The sequence below is a fragment of the Symphalangus syndactylus genome, chromosome X (assembly GCF_028878055.3).
Source record: "Symphalangus syndactylus isolate Jambi chromosome X, NHGRI_mSymSyn1-v2.1_pri, whole genome shotgun sequence".
Classification (NCBI taxonomy): Eukaryota; Metazoa; Chordata; class Mammalia; order Primates; family Hylobatidae; genus Symphalangus; species Symphalangus syndactylus.
In genome coordinates, this window is record NC_072447.2 from 98898366 (window position 1) to 98915098 (window position 16733).

At 36.3% G+C, this 16733-nt stretch overlaps 1 long non-coding RNA gene and 1 other non-coding gene across 2 annotated transcripts in view; both read right to left on the reverse strand.

Annotated features, from left to right (window-relative positions):
- Positions 1-16733, reverse strand: part of LOC134735993 (uncharacterized) — a 606060-nt gene that overhangs the window by 386937 nt on the left and 202390 nt on the right. The window lies entirely within an intron of this gene.
- On the reverse strand, positions 12893-12995 carry LOC129476546 (U6 spliceosomal RNA). Its single transcript, XR_008654983.1, has one exon. It is a non-coding gene; the product is annotated as a U6 spliceosomal RNA (small nuclear RNA).

Genomic DNA, 16733 nt, shown 5'->3' on the forward strand with positions numbered 1-16733 from the left:
ATATATACAGAAAGGAATGTAAACCATTCTACTATAAAGACACATGCACATGTATATTTATTGCAGCACTATTTACAATAGCAAAGACATGAAACCAATGCAAATGCCCATCAGTGATAAACTGGATAAAAAAGATGTGGTACATATACACCATGGAATACTATGCAGTCATAAAAAGGAATGAGATCATGTCCTTTGCAGGGACATGGATGAAGCTGGAAGCCATCATTCTCAGCAAACTAACACAGAAACAGAAAACCAAACACTGCATGTTCTCATTCATAAGTGGGAGTTGAACAATGAGAACACATGGACACAGGGAGAGGAAAGACACACACCAGAGCCAGTTGGGGGGTGGAGGAAGAGAGAAGGGAGAGCATTAGGACAAATAGCTAATGCATGTGGGGCTTAAAACCTAGAGGATGGGTTGATAGGTGCAGCAAACAACCATGGCACATGTATACCTATGTAACAAACCTAAATGTTCTGAACTTGTACCCCAGAACTTAAATAAAATAAATTAAACAAAAATACGTTGCTTCCTTAAAAAGATAATTGTAAGGTATGGAGGAAATACACGAAGGAGGAACTAGAAATGAGGAAAGAGGCTAGAAAGCATAGATAAGGATAGAGTATCAATGGATAAATGGAAAAGCAGAGTAATTTTTAGATTTAAGTTCATTGATGTTCTATCAGGAATATAGTTACAGTTCTGAGACTGTTTATCAATAGAATCATATAGCAACATTTTATTTCCATTAAAATATAATTACAAGTGTTTATAAGTTTAAAAAAAGAAATATAAAACTCTCAAGTGTTACCTTCAACATTTTCTCTTTTGGTGGGTTGGTACTAAAGTATAATGTGGCATTGGCCTAGAAAGCTTTTCCCTCCTGGTTCTGTCATCTCCACCAACTCTAAATACCACTAGAAACGATAAGTTTTATTTTAATCTAATTGATTTCTCTTCAGTTCTATAGAACACAGCCATGTCAACTCAAAGCAAAAGCAACCACTTTCCAGGAAGCTCAGGTCTTTCAATTTACTTCTGAGCCCTGCTATAGCTTTATAGAACCTTCTATCAATTCAAAGTTCCCCTCATTGTACCCTTCCAAACAAAAAGGAAATATGCTATGCATGTAGCGTATTTCTGTTTATTTCTTCATTCATTAATTAAACAATATTTCTGAGCAGCTACTAAGTTTAAAGCATGATGCCAAGGACAAAATAGTAAGACACACCTTGTCTTATCCTCTTAGAGCACACTAAGCTAGCAAAGTCAAGACATGAACTAGATTTATTAGTATATTTTGCATGTGGAAGAAAGGAAAATAAACATTTAGAGGAGTGTATATGCCCTCTCATTTCCATATGACTTTCAATACGTTTCTGTGGAGAAAGTATACTTCCTTGCCCTTAACATCATTGTCAAGGGCATTGCCATTGACATCACTTTCAGCTATGTGTGTGGCTGAAGAAGTATGTGCAGTACTGACAGTTTGCCAAATTTTAAAGAAAAGCTCTAAAAGCCAGCATGTGGTTTCATCAGTTCTCTTGCCTTTCCCTTCCGCCATGAGAGTAGTAGGTCCTGGTTGGGGGTCGCTCCGTAGCCAGAAAGGATTCCAGAAAGGAAGAAATCATGTGGAACAGAAGCAGAATCGCAGTCAACCTGCAGCCAACATGTAAGGCAAGTGAGAAGTAAATGCTTGTCATCTCCAGGAGTCTATAAAAGATATTTGTTTTCATATTCAATAATTTATTTACACTTTTGAAGTGAAATAACCTAATTTACAATAAAGAGAAAAAGACATTGAACTTTGAGTGGTGAAGTTTGATATGTGTCTCTTTATGATACAAATTGTCATAAGACAAAATTTATCATGGTTTGTAACCAATGAGAAATTTCAAAAGGGTGGTATAATCTGCAATGAGAATAAAGATATTAAGGGTCAATATAAGCAATAGATTTTATGGGCGTCAGAATAACTTTTTTTTCACAGTACTCCTTATTAGGTAAAATATAATTTTGGCCTAGAATTTAAAACTATTGTATTAATAATATTTTTCTGGATTTGCCCTTATTGTGGAATATTGTAGACATTATTCAATGTTAGAGCTGAAAGAAACACTAGAGATTATTTAGTTCCAGCCTTTCATTTGATGATTAAAGGAACTGGTGGAGGGTAGTAGAATAAGTTACTTAACTAAAATTGCGTAGTCATTTATGGCAAAGCTATGATTCTAGACCTACTGACTCCGAGTCTAATTTTCTTCTAACTGTACTGTACTGCCTTCATCACAGAGTGTCATAGTTGGGAGCATATGAAAATAAGAATACTATATGCCAGTATTGTACTAAACATTTTACATACACAATCCCATTGAATCCTTAAAATAACTCATTTTACCAAGGAGTGGACAGATTAATGAGGTTAACTAACAAGCCCAATAACTGATAATTAGTCAGTGTCTGAGTAGAGATAGAAATCTGGGCAATCTAGCTCTTGAATCAGTCTTCTAAACCACATGGAAAGAAAAGAATATAATAATATTGAGATGAGGGAAAGACTGGGTACAGAATTGGCAATCAAAAAAGTTATTATTTTTTTAAAATTAGCGCTTGTATCAAAGCATCCACAGTCCTAAGTTCATCTGTAAAATATCACACATAATATATTAGACTCCTTTGAGGCCCTTGGACTCAGTTTACCAGAGCCAAGCCTATTTTAGTCCCAAGAGGTACTGAGCAGACAATGGCAAATTATGTGAAACTCTGAAAGGCAAATTTCTCTAGAGCCCCCAGCTCCCTATCCCAGGAAGAGCTGCACTATAAGCACATTCTGAGTGTTGCCATCCTCTCAATACTTTTACTAAATGAAACAAACATCTAGCAAAGATTTATAGGAAAGCAGAATTACTAGGTCACAGTAATTTCGTGGAAATTTTGTGAATATTTTCAGTATACTCTCTGCCCCTTAGGCTGTGTTAGAAGGTGGAGCCCAGCTGAAGGGCATGCTGAAGGCTTAGTCTCAGTTGATATTATTATCACAGTTTCCACTTCTCAGGGCTCTTTTGCCCGGAGGACTCTGCCTAAACACTCTCATCATGGCTTGGCATGAAACTTCAATAAATATTTATTAATGAAATGACTCTGTAACTTAGGCAGTTGGAAATGTTTTATTTCACTTGGCCTAAGTATCATTAGCACAATTGTGCAGAGTAAGTGAAGAAGAAAATGTAGGTTGACAGTAAAACCCCTCAAGGATGTCTTTCTCCCATTATCCAGGGAAGGCCATGTGAGAAATTGACAATTTGAATGGCACAATTTTGTCACCCAGGTGTTTTTCCCACTTGCTTGCCTTATTCTAAAGAGAGCTATATTCAACTTCCATGACAGTTACTGATCTTGCTTGACAATTACCCTTATGCCTAAGAGATGTATACACAGGTTAGCATGGCCTGTACTATGTTACAAATGCCATGAAGTCATTTAGTGTCTAAAGCCTAGAGCATAAGCTTTAGAGTCTGCCAGACCTAGGTTTAATTCCCATCTCTATCCCTTATTTACTTTATTACCATAAGGAAAATTATTTAACATGCCTGAACCTTTGTTCCTTTTGTGTACAATGGGGGAAGAAGTAATACCTACATCTCAGAAAACTGTTCATTCATTCAACAAAAATTTGAGACTCTGCCCAGCACCAGATACACAGAAGAACAGAAAGATAAATAAATTGTATTGTGTATTAAGAGATGAAAAATGCTATGGAAAAATAAATTATAAAACAGTGTAAGAGATGGGTAGTGTTAGGGTGGGAGTTGGAAATACAGAGTTCTTCTTTAAAATAAGAAAGTCATGGTGGGCCTTTGGTGAATAAAAACAGAAACTATGTTCTTTACTTTTAATGAAAAAAGTGAGCCAGTGTTGGGTACTGAGCAGGGGAGTGACATGACCAACCTTACCTTAAAAAATTAATTCTGGCTCTTATGTTGAGTATAGATTGTAAGAGGGAAGAGTAATAAGGAAATCAGTGAAGAAGCTATGGACCTAACACACGTAAGAGATGATAGTGGCTCATAACATTGGAACAGGTTGGTAGTAGTAGATATTATAGGTGGTCAGATGATAGATAATTTTATAGGCAGAGGAAGACACTGAGTGTTTTCATCTGAGCAACTGGAAGGATGAAATTTCTATCAAATGAGATAGGGAAGGTTATGGGTGGAATGGCTGTATGTGTGGAAAGAAAGATCAAGAGTTCAGCATGGAGGCATTGAGTCTGAGATGTCTACTGAACATCCAAAGGGGAAAGTACAGTAGGCAGCCAGCTGAATGGATCTGGAGTTCAGATAAGAAAATTTTGCTGAAGATATAAATTTGGAATGTTATGAGGATTAAATGAGGCAGTGTAAGTAAAGCACTAAAAGCAACTTGTGATTCATAATAAAAAATATATATTAGATTAAAAGTGTGTCATTATAATATCAAAAATTATAATTCCCACTACCTGTCTAGCACAGTGACTGGTACTTAGTAGATGTCGTATATGTACATGAAGTAACCAAAGAGTAATATTTCAAGCTATGGTATATATGGGTGATTTTGGGGAGTGCAACATAGGAAGCAACCATAATGTATTTTTTCACTTAAATGCAAATTTATTAATTGGTCATTTCTATTTTTAATTTTTATTATTTTTTCATCTTCGTGGCTACATAGTAGCTGTATATATTTATGGGATACATGAGATATTTTGGCATAGAGATGCAATGTATAATAATCACATCATGGAAAAATGGGTATCCATCTCCTCCAGCATTTATCCTTTGTGCTACAAACAACTCAATTATAATATTTTAGTTATATTAAAATGTACAGTTTAATTATTATTGATGATAATCCTCTTGTTGTGCTATGAAATACTAGGTTTTATTCATTTTAACTATTCTTTTGTACCCATTAACCATTTGCACCTTTTCCCCACTCCACCTCCATTTACTACCCTTCCCTTCCTCTGGTAACTATACTTCTATTCTTTATGAGTTCAATTGTTTTAATTTTAGATTCCATAAATCAGTGAGAATATGTGATGTTTGTCTTTCTGTGCCTAGCTTACTTCACTTAACATAGTGAACTTTAGTTTCATCTATGCTGTTGCAAATAACTGTTTATCATTCCTTTTTAGGGCAGAATAGTACTCCATTGTGTATATGTACCACATTTTCTTTATCTATTCATCCATTGATGGACACTTGTGTTGCTTTCAAACCTTAGCTATTGTAAACAGTGTTCAACAAACATAGGAGTGTAGATATCTCTTTGATATACTGATTTCCTTTTCTTTAAGGTATAGACACAGCAGTGGGGTTGCTGGATCATATGGTACCTCTATTTTTGTTTCTTTTTGAGAAATCTCTAAACTGTTCTCCATAGTAGTTGTACTAATGAACATTTCCTCTGACATTTCATCAGCCAGGTATTAAGCCTAGTACCCATTGATTATTTTTCTGATCCTCTCCCTCCTCCCACTCTCCACCATCCAACAGGCCCTAGTGTGTATTGTTCCTCTTTATGTGTCCGTGTGTTCTCACCTTTTAGCTCCCACTTATAAATGAGACCATGTTATATTTGTTTTTTTGTTCCTGTGTTAGTTGCTAAGGATAATGGCCTCCAGTTCCATCCATATCCCTGCAAAAAACATGATCTTGTTCTTTTCTTATGGCTGTGCAGTATTCCATGGTGTATATGCACCACATTTCCTTTATTTAGTCTATCATTGATGGGCATTTAGGTTGTTTCCATGTCTTTGCTATTGTGAATAGTGCTGCAATGAACATGTGTGTGCATGTGTCTCTATAATAAAACAATTTATATTTCTTTGGTTACATACCCAGTCATATAAATATTTGGTTGAATGGTATTTCTACTTTTAGGTCTTTGAGGAATTGCCACACTGTCTTCCACAATGGTTGAATTTTACACTACCACCAACAGTGTATAAACATTCTTTTTTCTCCACAACCTCTCCAGTATCTCTTATTTTTTGACTTTTTAATAATAGCCATTCTGACTGGCATGAGATAGTGTCTCATTGTGGTTTTGATTTGTATTTCCCTAATGATCAGTGCTGTTGAGCTTTTTTCATATGCTTGTTGGCTGCATGTATGTCTTCTTTTGAAGTGTCTGTTCATATCCTTTGCCCACTTTATTTTTTTATTTTTATTTTTTGTAAATTGGCTAAGTTCATTATAGTTGCTGGATACTAGACCTCTGTCGAATGCATAGATTGCAAAAGTTTCTCTCATTTTGTAGTTTGTCTGTTTACTCTGTTAGGAGTTTATTTCGCTGTGCAGAAGCTTTTTAGCTTAATTAAATTATATATGTCAATTTTTGCTTTTGTTGCAATTGTTTTTGGCATCTTTATTGTAAAACCTATTCTTGTGTCTATGTCCTGAATTGTATTGCCTAGGTTGTCTTCCAGGGTTTTTATAGTTTGGGGTTTTACACTTAAGTCTTTAATCAATCTTGAGTTAATTTTTGTATATAGTGTAAGGAAGGGGTCTAATTTTAATCTTCTGCATATAGCTAGCCAGTTTTCTCAGCACCCTACCGAAAATGAAATCCTTTCCCCATTGCTTGCTTTCATTAGGTTTGTCAAAGATCAGATAGTGATTGGTGTGCAGCCTTATTTCTGGGTCCTCTATTCTGTTCCATTGGTCTATGTGTTTCTTTTTGTACCACTACCAATTCGGTTTTGGTTACTGTAGTTCTGTAGTATAGTTTGAAGTTGGGTAGTTTGATTCTTCCAGATGTGTTCTTTTTAATTATGATTACTTTGGCTATTCTGGCTCTTTTTTTATTCCATATGAATTTTAAAATTGTCTTTTTCTAGTACTGTGAAGAATGTCAATTATGGTTTAATAGGCATAGCATTGGATCTATAAATTGCTTTGGACAGTATGGCCATTTTAATGATATTGATTTTTCCTATTCGTGAGCATGAAACGTTTTCTATTTATTTATGTCATCTCTGATTTCTTTGAGCAGTGGTTTGTAGTTCTCGTAACAATCTTTCACCTCTCCAGTTGATTTTTGTATCAACATTGATTTTGTATCCTGAGACTTTGCTGGTGTTGTTGATCAGCTTAAGAAGCTTTTGGGCTGACAGTATGGGGTTTTCCAGGTATAGAATTATATCATCTTCACACAGGGATAGTTTGAATTTCTCTCTTCCTATTTGGATTTGCTTTAGTTCTTTCCCTTGCCTGATTGCATTGGCTGGAACTTCTAGTACTATGTTGAATAAAAGTGGTGAGAGAAGGCATCCTTGTCTTGCACTGGTTTTCAATGGGAATGCTTTTAGCATTTGCTCATTCAGTATGATGTTTACTGTAGGTTTGTCATTTATGGGTCTTATTATTTTTAGGTATGTTTCTTCAATACCTAGCTTTTCACATAAATGCATGTTGAATTTTCTTGAAAATCTTTTCTGCCTCTATTGAGATAATCATCCTTTTATTTGTCCTGAGTTCGTTTTATGTGTTGCATCACATTTATTGATTTGCATATGTTGAATTTACCTTGCATCCCAGGAATAAAGCCTACTTTATCTTGGTGGATACGTTTTTTGTTGTGCTTTTGGATTTGGTTTGCCAGTATTTTGTTGAGAATGCCAAAGGCATCGATGTTCATCACAAGTATGAAGCTAAAGTTTCCTGTTTGTTTTTCATTGCTTTGTTTTTGTTTTTGTTTTTGTTTTTTTGTTGTTGTTGTTTTTTATCTCTTCCAGGTTTTGGTAACAGGATGACACTGGCCTCATAGAATGAATTGGGAAAGAGTCTCTCCTTGTCACTTTTTGGAAGTTTCAGCAGAAATGGTACCAACTGTTCTTCGTACCTCTGATAGACTTCAACTGTGAATCTGTCTGTTCCTGGGCTTTTTTTGTTTGGTAGGCCATTTATTACTGCCTCAATTTTAGAGTTTGTTATTGGTCTGTTTAAGGATTCAATTTCTTTCTGGTTCAGTCTTGGGAGGGTTTGTGTGTCCAGGAATTTACCCATTTCTCCTAGATTTTCTGGTTTAGGTGCATAGAGTTGTTCATAATATTCTCCGATGGTTGTTTGTATTTCTATAATGTCAGTGGTAATATTCCTCTTGTTGTTTCAGATTGTATTTATTTTAATCTACTCTTTTTTTTTCATTAGTCTAGCTAGTGATTTATCTATTTTATTCATTTTTCTCAAAAAACAGCTCCTGGATTCATTGATCTTTTAAAGGGTTTTTAGTGTCTCGGTCTCCTTCAGTTAAGCTTTTATTTTGGCTATTTCTTGTCTTTTGTTAGCTTTGGGATTTGTTTGCTCTTAGTTCTTTAGTTATTTTTGCTGTGATGTTAGGTTGTTAATTTGAAGTCTTTCAAATTAACAGCTCACAGTCTTTCTATGAGCTGTTACCTGATTTTTGTTTTTCATGATGGTGCTTTTTTTGTGTGCAGATAGTTGCTAAAAGTTGGTGTTCCATCGGGGGGATGAACAATGAAGGCTTCTCTTCCACTATTTTGCTCCAGCCTGTCTAGCTGATTTCACAAACTTTTTTGATGTGAGGATTTAGTGCTATAAATTTCGCTGTTAACACTTCTTTAGCAGTGTCCCAAAGATTCTGCTGTGTTGTATCTTTGTCCTCATTAGTTTCAAAGAATTTCTTGATTTCTTTTTAAATTTCATTATTTTTCCAAAAGTCCCTCAGGAGCATGTTATTTAATTTCCATGTATTTCTGTGGTTTTGAGGGAATTTCTTAGTCTTGATTTCTAATTTTATTACCCCCGGTCTGTGAGACTGTTGGTTATGATTTCAGTTCCACTGCATTTGTTGAGGAGTGTTTTACTTCTGATTATGTCATTGATTATAGAGTAAGTGCCATGTGGCAACGAGAAGAATGTATATTTTGTTGTTTTTGGATGGAGAGTTCTATAGATATCTATCAGGTTCATTTGATTTAGTGCTGAGTTCAGATCCTGATTATTTGTGTTAATTTTCTGTCTCAATAATTCATCTAATACAGTCAGTGGTATGTTAAAGTCCCCCACTATTATTGTGTGGGAGCCTAAGTCTCTTTGAAGGTCTCTAACTTGCTTTATGAATCTGGTTTCTCCTGTGTTGGCTTCATATACATTTAGGATTGTTAGATCTTCTTGTTGAATTGAACACTTTACCATTATGCAATATTCTTTTTGTCTTTTTAGATCTTTGTTGGTTTAAAGTCTATTTTGTCAGAAAGTAGAATCGCAACTCCTGCTTTTTTCTGTTTTTTTTTTTTTATTTGCTTTGTAGGTATTTCTTCATCCTTTTATTTTGAGCCTGAGTGTGTCATTGCATGTGAGATGGGTCTCTTAAAGATAGCATAGCAATTGTTCTTGCTTCTTTATCCAGTTTGCCATTCTGTGTCTTTTAATTGAGGTATTTAGCCCATTTACATTCAAAGTTATTGATATGTGTGGATTTTATTCTGTCATCATGGTGTTAGATAGTTATTTTGCAGACTTTATGTGGTCACTTTATATTGTTAATAATCTGTGTACTTCAGTGTGTTTTTGTAGTGGCTGGTAAGGGTTATTTTTTCCCATATTTATTGCTTCCTTCAGAAGCCCTTATACGGCAGGTCTGGTGGTAACAAATTTACTCAGCATTTGTTTGTCTGAAAAGAATCATTTTTCTCTTTTATTTATGAAGCTTAGTTTGGCCAGATATAAAATTCTGGGTTGGAATTTTTTTTTTGTTTAAGAATGTTTAATATTGGCCCCCAATCTATTCTGGTTTGTAGAGTTTCTGCTGAGAAGTCCACTGTTAGACTGGTGGCTTTCCTTTTTAGGTGACCTGGCCTTTCTCTCTCCTGCTTTTAGCCTTTTTTTTCTTTCATTTCGGCCTTGGAGTACCTGATAATTATGTATCTTGAATATGATCTCATGGAGTATCTTACTGGGGTTCTCTGCAATTTCTGAATTTTAATGTTGGCCTCTATAGCTAGCTTGGGGAAGTTCTCATGGATGATATCCTGAAATACGTTTTCCAAGTTGGTTTCATTCTCCCTTCTTTCCAAGTTGGTTTCATATTATGACTTTGAATAATCTTTCTACCTCTCTTTCTCCACCTCCTCTTTAAGGCCAATAACTCTTACATTTGCATTTTGAGGCTATTTTCTAGACCTTGGGAACATGCTTCCATGCTTTTTTTTTTCCTTTTTTTTTTTTTTTTTTCTGACTCGTATTTTCAAATAGCCTGTCTTCAGGCTCACTAATTGTTTTTTCTAATTTATTAATTCTGCTACTAAGAGGTTCTGATGCATTTTTCAGTATGACAGTTGCAATTTTTAAGTAAAAAAATTCTGCTTGGTTTTTAGAAGTTATTTTAGTCTCTTAGTTAAAGTTATCTGATAGAATTTGGAATTCTTTCTCTATGTTCTATTCGATTTATTTGAATTTCCTCAACATAGTTTTATTTTGTTTTCTGTCTGAAAGGTCACACATCTCTGTCTCTCCAGGACTGATCTTTTGTGCCTTATTTAGTTCATTTGGTGAGGCCATATTTTCCTGGATGATGTTGAAGCCTGTAGGTGTTCATCAATGTCCAGGAATTGAAGAGTTAGGTATTTATTGTAGTCTTTATAATCTGGGCTTCTTTATGCCAGTCATTTTTGGGAAGGCTCTCCAAGTATTTGAAGGGGCTTGGGCCCCAAGCTCAACAATACTGTGGTTTCTGCAGACGTGTAGAGGAACAGCCTTCATGACTTTGTATAAGATACAGAAGAATTCTCTGCATTACCAGGCGGAGACTCTTATCCTTTATCATTACTTTCTCCCAAAAATATGGAGTCTTTCTCTTTGCTGACCTACCTGAAAATGGGGGTGTGGTGATGCGAGCATGCTTTTGGCCACCACCCTGGGATTTTGCTGGGTCAGATCTGAAGCCATCACAACACTGGGCCTTGCCCAAGGATGTTTCCTTCAGGCTGTCAAGTTTCCCGAGGCCCTGGGCATGTCCAGAGATGCTGCCGTGGAGTCAAAATACTTAACAATTTACTTCATGTTCTAGTCTACTTCATCTAAGCTGGCACACAAATCACAATACAAAGTCCTTCCTACTCCTTATTCCAATTACCACAGGCAAAGGTGCCTCTCCCTGTGGCCACCACCAACACTGGTCCTCGGGGGGTTCTGCCAGGCCACCACAGATGTTCACTTAAAGCTCAAGTGCTGTTTTGATGCCTTATGGTATATGCTGCCAGGCCTGGGACTCACCTTTCAGGGCAGTGGGCTCCCCTTTGGCCTAAAGCAGGTCAAGAAATGCCATCCTAGAGTCAAGTCCTAGAATTGGACACCCCAGGAGCATTCTTGCTGCTCTGCCCCACTGTGGTTGAGCTGTTACCTGATTTTTGTTTTTCATGATGGTGCTTTTTTTGTGTGCAGATAGTTGCTAAAAGTTGGTGTTCCATCGGGGGGATGAACGATGAAGGCTTCTCTTCCACTATTTTGCTCCAGCCTGTCTAGCTGATTATTTTTAATTTCACAAATAACTTTTAACAAATAAATAGGACTACTATAAGCTCACACACAAATCCCTGCTGTAGGTTTATTAGTGTTTCTTACACAGAAGATTAAAACTTGATTTTATTGGTTTTGTTTTGATTTCAATTTTGCAAACAGGCAGTATTTCTATTTATAAGTTTAAAAACCAAATTATGTAAAAGAGTGGCCACATAAAGAAGTCTTGCTTTCACTGTGTTCCTATCCATTCTCCCCACGTTATAGCTCAGGTGTTGGCAAAATATTTCTACAAAGGACAAGAAGTAAATATATTAGGCTTTCAGGTCATATGTTCTCTATTGTGGTTATTCAGTTTTGCTGTTGTAGTGAAAAAGCAGCCATAGACAATACAAAATCAAATGGATATGGCTGTGTTCCAATCAAACTTTATAAAAACAGGCATTACAGTCAAGAATGTGGAAAAATAAAAAAGAAAACAAGCAACAGGCCTGCTGGCCATAGTTTTCTATTTTTGATGTTGGTAATAGATTTTATTAGTTTATGTCTTATTTCAGGCTGTTATAGTAAATTACTATAGACTGGGTGGCTTAAACAACAAATATTTATTTCTCATAGCTCTGGAGGCTGAAATTTCAAGATCAGAGTGCCAGCATAATTGGGTTCTGATGAGGGCCCTCTTCCAGGTGGTGGGCAGCTGACTTTTCTTTCTACTATATCCTCCCATGAGGAAAAGAGAGCCAGATATTTCTCTGGTCTCCTATAAAGGCACTAATCCCATTTATAAGGACTCTACCCTCATGATCTAATTACCTCCCAAAGGCCCCATTTGCAGTTACCATCTAGGATTAGATCTCAACATACGATTTTTTGGAAGACACAAACATTCAGTACATAACAGTTTATTTATATGCAAATACAAGCATGTGACTATACATTCTCATGCCACATTTTTTATTCAAAAGTTAAGATATACCACTGTTCTATACCCTTAAATAGTATATATTGTATTGCATATTTTGGATATCTTTCCATACAATACATAGAGAGCATTCTCTTTTTTTTCAGTCTGTATTCTATTCCATTATATGAATATAAAACAGTTGATTTAACCAATCTTGTGTTGATAGATTTTTAAATTTTTCTAATACTTTACAATGAAAAGCAACACCTGATGAAAACCTTGGAAATACATTATTCATATGTGTGTAGGTGTATCTGATGGACAGAATTCTGAACTTGAGATTCCTGAATCAAGGGGTAAACACATTTGCAATTTTGGAAGCTATTGCTAGATTAAACTTTATGGAGTTTTACCATTTTCACTTTCAGTACAATATATGAAAGTACCTGTTTCTAATTTATAGAATATAACCATGAATTAATGTGTCATCTTTGTGCAGAGGCCATGGTAATCTTCTCTAAATTATTCCAATTAGAGTATGCTGCTGAAGTGAGCACCATGAAGTAATTTTTAATTTAATAATGGATGAATGCTTTTGAGTGGCATGCAGCCAAAGACTGCACATACTATAAAACTCCTTTTTTCCATTAAATCTGGAGCAGACCCAGAGAAATGGTTTTGCTGTAGAGCTGCAGCCTTTTTTTTTTTTTTTTCAGAGTGTTAATTGGAAGGGAGCCACTTCACCTTAAGTTCCAGCAACATATGTATCTGTGCACTATCTAACAGGGACACATGTGGTCAGAGGGTTGGAAAAAGTTCATGAAGGTCTAATATTTGAGCAATTGTGCACAAAGATGGAGTTCTCTGCTGATTGTATATCAGCCTTAACCTAAGAAAGTGGCTTGTCCACTATGAACCAACATGGACTGTGGTAAAATTCAGCAAAGGACAAGCAACGATGCAGAGCTAATTGATAAAAGAGAAAAATTTGATGGAACAAAAATAATAATAATAATAATAATAATAAAGACAACGTTTATTTAGCAAATTTACATGAGCTAAGCATTTTATCAAAGTGTGTGTTTGTGTGTGTGTATAGTGTATACAGATGCTCCTTAACTTATGATGAGGTTACATCCAATTAAATCAATTGTAAATTGAAAATATCTTAAGTCAAAAATGTATTTGATAGACCTAACTTACCGAAAATCATAGCTTAGCTTAGTCTGTGAAATAGCTAGGCTTTGTGTCTCCACTCAAATCTCATCTTGAATTGTAATCCCCATGATCCCCAGGTGTCATGGGAGAGACCAGGTGAAAGTAATTGAATCATGGGGGCAGTTTCCCCCATGCTGTTCTCATGATAGTGAGTGAGTTCTCATGAAAGCCGATGGTTTAATAAGGGACTCTTTTCCCATTCACTCAGCACTGTTGCTTCCTGCAGCCTTGTGAAGAAGGTGCCTTGTTTCCTCTTCACCTTCCGCCGTGATTGTAAATTTCCTGAGGCCTCCTTAGCCATGCTGAACTGAGTCAATTAAACCTTTTTCCTTTATAAATTACCGAATCTTGGGCAGTTCTTTATAACAGTATGAAAAGGGACTAATACAGTCTCCTTACTTGTATTTTGTTCAGAATATTTACATTAGCCTATAGTTGAGCTACATCATATAACACAAAGGGTATTTTATAATGAAGTATTGGATATATCAGGTAATTTATTGAATGCTGTACTGAAAATAAAAAGCAGAATAGTTTTATACTGTTGTAAAGTTGAAAATCACAAATGGAGCTACCGTAAGTCAAGCACTATCTGTATATATATTCCCTCACTGAAATTCTCACAAGAAACCTACGAAGTAGTTGCTGTTATTATACTCACTTTAAGGATTACTAAACCAAGCCCATTTGGCCCATGCTATGTAACATTCAGATAACACAATGCAAAACAGAACAGAGCCTTAGATTTTCAGAGGTATCTATCCATTTTTAATTCATGGGGTTTCAAGAGGAAAACAGAGGGTTTTTTTTTCTTTCTTGTTTTTTTTTCCAAAATGAGGTCTGTGGTGCCTCCTCTGTTTTTCCCAAGGAGTCCCAGGCTACCAGAAGTTATCTCGGGGCCTCTCATATTTGCATTAAGAGTGGCAAGACAAAATGGAGAAAAATAATTTAGTCGACTGGGAAGAAAACAAACCTTTTTCCAGAAAAACAGAATTCAAAAAGAGAAAAAACATAAAGGCCTTTAAAATATACCTATAGCTTGTTTATCCACTTTTAATTAAGTTGATTTTAACCACAGTACTCTTTTAAAAAATTCTTTTAAATCTCTTATTACTAGCCAAGACAGCTGATATTTTTGGCTTTTGATTTCTACGACAGGTAACTTTCCACATAAATTAATAAGTTTTAACTAAGGTTATAACTTAACTATGGATGCATAAGGTGTCTCAAAGTGATGGTAAGCAGTTTCTGTTTTTTTTTCTTTCTTTTTTTACAAGATTTAGAATCTCCCCAAGGGTAGTTTAGAGAAAGGAAAATCCAAGGCAGCAAATCAGAAGCTATCCATGGGGGAAAACAAATCCTTAATAAATGACAAAGTTACACAAATAACCAACCAGAAAGGAATTATTCCAGAAGCCAAGAATTAAATGCAGGCCACCATTGTCAAAAGACAAAGCCTTAGCAACTGACCTATATACCATTTAGCAGTTTCTACTGCTTTTCCCAGAAAAAGTCTAGAGCAACGAATTTCAAGCTTGCAAAAGCTCTTTACTGCTCAAAATAATTTTTAAGGCTAACTCTGACATGAACCCCAAATTTTCTGTCCTCTGCGTGGTAGGAACCAAGAAAAAGTATTCTCGCATGGTCACAAGATTAAGCTCTTAAGGACACAAAACAAGACAGATAAATTTAATCCCATATTGGTTTCAGGGACCAATAGCAAAGGTTGTAACTGACCAGCCTGCTGAGCTGGCTTGTAAAGCAGGCTTATACGGGTCCTAAACCCAAGTTCTATACTGTGATACCCCTCTGTCCATTACAGAACAACACAGAAATTCAAATTCTTAGCACAAAGTACACCAGATTTGCTACAGCCTAAGATTAGTATCATATATCCTTTTTTTCTACTAATTAAACCCTTGCAGAGAAGACAAACTGTGATGTTTCCCATTTACACACGTGCATGCACGTGCACACACACACACATACACACACACAGCTTGAGAGAGAGAGAGAGAGAAACCAGAAACTTGGCTTATAAAAATTTGGACCCTTCTGGCTAGCATACCAGTTTTCTGGATTCTCTTTCTCTTCAGCTTCCAGAAGAATCAAGCAGATTTTGATGACCCAGCTTGCTGTGCCAAAGCTGTGGGGTTCAAGCCACTTTACAAAAGAAAATCAATCTTTTCTGTTTTATGGAACCATAGGCAAAAGATTCTCAATTTTACAAGATGTTGCCCAATGGGCTGCATAAGGAACAGAATTAACATTTTCCATCCCAGCAAAATACACATAACAAAACAGACACTAGTCACCTTGATCAGCACCCAATATCAACATAGCAAGGCTCACACTTTCTCCTGTTAGTTCATGTTGTATTTGATCCACTCCGGGTTGGGAGGAAAGACCTTCAGGTAGTAATTCACACTGGGGTCTCTAGGCGAGGCGAAGAGAAGATAATCACCCCAAGACAGGCCTGTTGAGCTTTCTTTAGGACTCACTGAATGTTACCAGACAAATAAAGAGGGTTCTCTGAGTTATGCCTGCTTGACTTTTATCAGCAACTCTTTCTGAGATCCCCTCCACATTTGCAAACATACACAAAGATAAGACAGACAGAAGGTCTTCCAAATTAGATTCCTAACCAAGAACTCCAAGAATACCCCTTCCAAGCTATCCTCCTATTCTCTGAGAAATCTCCCCCAAATCTTCCTGATTGAAAAATCTCCTGCACCAAGACTCTGCCTATTAGTTAGGGAGAGCCATCCAAGACCCCCCAGGACCTGAACCTAGAGAGACACCCCACAATGGGGCTACAGACAAACTGAGATTTCCAGAGGAGCTAAACCAAGACAGACACCCCATGGTGGAACTACAAACAAATACCCGGCAATGGGGCCACAGACACACCCTACCATGGGACTACAGACAGATATCCTACCATGGGGCTATAGAACCAGTCAGGAGAAGGAAGGAGGTGTTGGCAATGCCTAGGATACCCATCAATCCAGACAGCCTGCAATGGGGCTACAGACAGACACCCACCCCACAATGGGGCTACATACAGACACCCTGT